Consider the following 5353-nt stretch of genomic DNA (forward strand, 5'->3'; position numbering starts at 1 on the left):
CGGATACACTCGATGATCTTCCCCAAGATTAGTCAAGACAAAACTCTGGGGCAGTTGATCGACGCCTTCGCGATTGACACCAAGGAAGTTATCGAGGTATTCAAACGCACTTCGCGTACCTATGGCGTCGTCCTTGCCTTCCAACTTATGATGGGTCACGGCTTTAAGGCCGATATTGAAGAAATGTCTAAGGAGCTGCCGAAGGAGGAGGATGGGCGGTTGGTCGATTTGAGCACCTTCAAAGCGTCAGCCGTTAGATGTGCACGCCAGCTTCTTGAGTTGGTTTTATCAAGGAAGACATCGGCAGGCCCTAGTTTATCGACCCAGACTCAAGCGCTCTGATCTTTTGTAGCAAACTTTCTTTTAATTGGATGTGAAACACTGTCTTGCTTGGATAATCTTCGGTTGTAATAAACTCTGTGCTAGAAATGTTGCTAGCACACTCTTTGTTATAATATTGTCACTTGCATTCTCCCGATGGGAGTATCTTCCGATGTTTCAAGGAATCGGTCTGTCATGCTTTTTGACGCTGTTTCTTGCAGGTGTTCCCCGTGCCTGCATCTGTCGAAGATTCTTCGGGTGCTCTTTCTGAAGATGATCGGATCCAACGTATGAAGGATCGGATCACACAGTTGGAGAAGGATCTGCGCAGCACCTACGCCTTGGCTGCTATCATCAAGAAGAAGGGCGAAATTGCGGCTGATGTAGAGCGCTACGCCCTTACTGAACTTCATAAAGCCACCGAAAGTTTAAACTGTAAGTTCCCTGACCCTTGTATTCATCACTCTTCCGCCAGAAATGTACTGGCTAATCTTTTATTGATCGCTCTATCAGTCATATCTTTGAATCGTGCAGAGGAGAACAAGCGGATTCATGAGCGTGTACACGCGTTGACCCAGCTGTCGTCAGCCGAAGAAATTTTCTGGCGGGAGCAATCGAAGTCTTCGGCTGTTGCACAGTTTCAGGATCGGGTCCAACAGGTTCACCACTTCTTCGACAAGTGCTACAAAGCCCTGAGGGTAATTTGGAGGACACTGTTTCCCTTGAACAGAGTTCCCCCCACGCTATTAACTCTGATGTCGGAGTTTGGGAATACCAAGAAGATTCGGGACTTGGTGCGAGCTCAGGTCTTTCCAGGGGCCAGGTTTACGCTTGCTCTTGTACTTGCGCGTTATCCTTCAGCGAGTTTACTGTCTATTGCCAATGCAACTGGTGACTTGGAGACGCTGTATCCGAAGGTTTTGCTACCTGCCAATATAATTGTCGACAAGCTGGAGAAGGATTCGAAGGCACCTGAAGAAAAAGACACTCCGCAAGGGTGATTTCAGGGATTAAGGTTGTTTGTATAGATGTTTTGACTACTTGATCCAAGTGTTAGGATCGTTTATTATTTGGTAGATACATGTATATGTATTTTTACCATGTTGATGCTGTTGGCAAATTTTGAAGGAGCAAATCTTAATTGCTCGTTTAGTCGTGTATGTATTTCGTTGGTCGGCAAATCTTTTGAGTGATCAGCTCGTGTTGCGGGTTTTGCTAATCCCGTTGTATGCGCAACTTTTCCTTCAACCGATGTATGCTTCGACAGCCATTCCCGAATTATTCGGGTGTAATGACTGCCGGTGAACCCGTTGTTCCTTGATATTTCCGTAAGTAAAATATCGAACGTGGGTTGTGTTGATGTGAACTTCCGGACTCTTGCTATTTACGGCGCTCGTAGAGGCATCTATAGCAGAGGGAAGGGTTAATGTCCTTGTTTATTTTGCATCCTGTAGCACTCGTAGAGGCATTTTTCGGAGCACGATCCTTTGCCGCGTACTGTGTTGGGCCATCGTTTGCCAAGGTTTATAAAGATGCGGTTTAGGTGCTCCGGTCAACTACAAAGCTTTTCAAGGAATCGAAACGTAAGTTCTTATTAATAAAAAACGCGGGATTAAAGGGCGAAAAAAAGGGAAGCCCTGTTTGGAAAGGAAAATGAAACTAAATACTAGTAGATTGCTTAAGTATTGAAGGGGTTCTTCTCATCTTCTGGCTTGGTCACCGTGTTGGTGTTTTTTGAAGCGTCGTCGACTTCGCCAGGGATCTGGGCAGCGATTGTCAGTGTCTTGTTGCCTCCTATATCTTCTGCATCGTCAACTGCCGAAGCTTTTGCTGCCGAAACTTGGGCTGCCAAAGTTTGTACTGCCGGAGTTTCAAGGGCGAGGTCGGCTGACTTCTTCTTTGCTCCTCTAACGCGTTCTTCTTCCTTAATGCTGCGTGACGAACTCTTCGGCGGAAGGTCAGCAATTTCCTGCCTCAGGCCAAACTTAGCAGCAATCCTCTGAAAGTCCCGATCACAATTGTCCGAGCGTGAGAAACTTCCATAGACTGTAATGTTTGTCCCGTTGTTCCCAGGCATTTTCAGCTTGAGGTATGCGTAGTGCGGTACAGCCATGAACTTGGCATAAGCTGGTCTCCCGAGAATAGCGTGATACTGCGACTCCCAGTTCACGACTTCGAACTCGATCTTTTCCTTCCTGAAATTGTCGGTTTTGCCAAAGACGACGTTCAGGTACGCTTTGCCAAGAGAGTACGCTGGTGAAGTAGGGAGGATCCCATGGAAGCGGGTGTCTGATTCTTCTAGCATTCTCATGGTGATCCCCATACTCTTGATTGTGTCAAGGAATATCAAATTGAGTCCACTTCCTCCGTCCATGAAGACTTCGCTCATCTTGAATCCTCCTATCTGCGCTTCGACCACTAGGGTAGCGTGTCCTGGCTTTGGTATAGTCATCGGGTGATCCGCTCGGCTGAACGTGATGTTCTGAGACGACCACTCGACATACTCAGGGATGTTCGCCATGATGCTTTCTGCCAGGTTGATTTCTCGGGTGAGCTTCTTCATTTCTCTCCTTGGAACACCTGTCCTGTGGATCATACTCATCTGCCCTCGTGGTGGTGGAAATGCCTCGTTGGGTTGATGAGGTTGAGCTTGCTGGACCTGGTGTTGCGGTGGGGGTGGTGGTGGTGGTGGTAGCTGTTGCTGGTCTGCCTGCTGGATGAGTTTATGCATATCGATGAACTGCCGACAGTCCCTGAGCAGGTGGCTGGACTTTGTCTTACCATCCTTAGAATCGGTATACGAATGCAGGTAGCAGGGGGCGTTGATCTGCTCAGCGTAGGGTAGTTCGGGGGTTCTTTGTTGTCGTGGTTTATAGTTGCCACGGTGACAAGGTATTAACTTGTCAATGCCTACGAGTAGTAGACTAGGGTTTCGTTGGATGTAGAGGGCAAGTAGATCTCGAAGGTTTCAGCCGAAAAGTACTCGACGAAATAGAAATTAGGGTTTGCTCAACAATGATTCGATGCCTTTCTCGTCCCTCGACTCCCCCTTATATATGAGGCGGAGCCGAGGGATTCGTATTGTACAAGTTACAAAGTCCGGGAAGGTTTCTAACTCATCCCGTAAGATTACAAATAACACTTCCTATTACAACTCTAACTTTTCTTAATAATATCTTTGGCTTCCGAGTCTTCTTATTCTTCGGGTAGTGGGCCTTCATCAAACCCCGGGTACTATCTTCGGCAGGCCCATTGGGGATGCCTATGTCACACGGTTCCCAGAGTTGTTCCGATTACCATCCTGCCGATCATCTTGCCTGTCATCGTACCGATCGTCCTGCCGATCAGAGTACCCTGCGGCTACCAAGTTGTTGTCATCATAGCTGCGGTTCTTCCTTCTCTTGTTACGATCCCTTCGACCACCCGAGTCATGCTTCGGCTGGTCATCATCTTCGTCGTCGCTGCGCTGTCGTGGCTTTCGAACGTTGTCTTCGCCATCGGCCCAGCTGTTGGCGATTTCCATTAACTTGGTTATGGTTTTCGGCTTCTTGCGTCCGAGTTCTTCTATATAGCTTTCACGTCGGATGCCATCGCTGAAGGCGTCGATTGCTCTGTCGACAGATACGTCTTCTGCAGCGTTCAGGAGCTTGGTGAATCTCCCAATGTATGCGCGCATCAACTCCTTCTGCTTTTGCTGACAATGCCGTAACTCTTCGATCCCGACGGGCCTTTTGTACGTTGCTTGGAAGTTGGCGACGAAGGCTTCTACTAGGTCGTCCCATGATTTGATGGAACCCTTCGGCAGACCTCTTAACCAGGCTCGCGCTGAGTCCTTTAGGTAAAGCTGCAGGCACTGCATTGCTGCTATCTGGTTCCCTTTTTGCAGAATCACTGTCTGTAGATAATCCTCTATCCAGGATCTCGGCTCCTGCTGCCCATCGTACTTGGCAGCGTCGGTAGGGGTGGGTTTGAACTTCCTGGGTGGCATCGCCTCCCGAATTTTGTAGCTTAAACAATCGGCTCCCCTAAGCTCGTCGCGTTCTCCTGGCTCTCATCCGAAGAATCACTGTCGTGTTCCTCTCTGGCGGCGCGTCGCCGCCTTGCTTTGTCGATTCTGCTCTGAGTAATTTCATCCCGAGCATCTCTCGCATGGTGTTTTGAGCCACTGGCTTGCAACGTGGTCTTGTCCTTTCTTGGGACCAGATTGTCTCCCAATATCGCGAGACTTTCTAGGGCACCTCGGTGAGCTTGAGCCATGGAACCTTCAGGGCGCTGATTGATGAGGTATGCAGCGAGATTGGCGGTTGCTCCCGCGACGGTCTTTGGTCGTGGCATGCCCGCGGTGTCTGTGGTCATGAAGGACTTGGTCAGATTTGATGTTATTTCTCTAGCATCGTCTTCCGAGAGCCTGGACATTCTTGATCGATGTTTGCCTCCCCCGTGAGTACTTCGAGAGGCGCTTCCTTGCGAGCCCCTTCGTCACTCGCTGGATCGGTCTGCCGCGGATAGGCGTCTCTCGAGGGTGGCTTGCTCCTTGGATAGTCGCTCCCGATTTTTCTCCAATATGGAGCGGTAAGCATTGAGAGTGCCAACCGTGGTTCCTGCCGGAAGTGGCGTGTTGTTAAGCACGGCTGCCTTGGCTGCTACCCACTCCTCCTCTGCGATGGTATGGTCGCTGTTGTTGTTGCTGGCGCTGTTCTCAAAACTAGCTCGCCTGCTGGAACGAGAGGTGCGATTTCCGTCTCCCCTGTTAGCAACATAAACTTGAAGGGGCGCCGCTCTTCGGGTGTCTCCTTGGGTGATGTTGTCTATGCTGTCCTCTCCCGATGAATAGTGGGCATTGCAGATGAACGGCGTGTCGCTCGATCCCAGCCCGTGCCTCGTGTCGCAGTTCATGCAGTAGTACGAGGTTAGCTCCGAGGACGCGGGATCGTCGGACCCGACCGACATGGAGGATGCCGAACGGGGAGTCGAAGGCGCGGGCGAACTCGACGGGCTTGTCAGGCCAGCCGAAAGGTCGAGTGATGACGAT

Source organism: Lolium perenne, chromosome 7 (genome assembly GCF_019359855.2).
Source record: "Lolium perenne isolate Kyuss_39 chromosome 7, Kyuss_2.0, whole genome shotgun sequence".
Taxonomy (NCBI): Eukaryota; Viridiplantae; Streptophyta; class Magnoliopsida; order Poales; family Poaceae; genus Lolium; species Lolium perenne.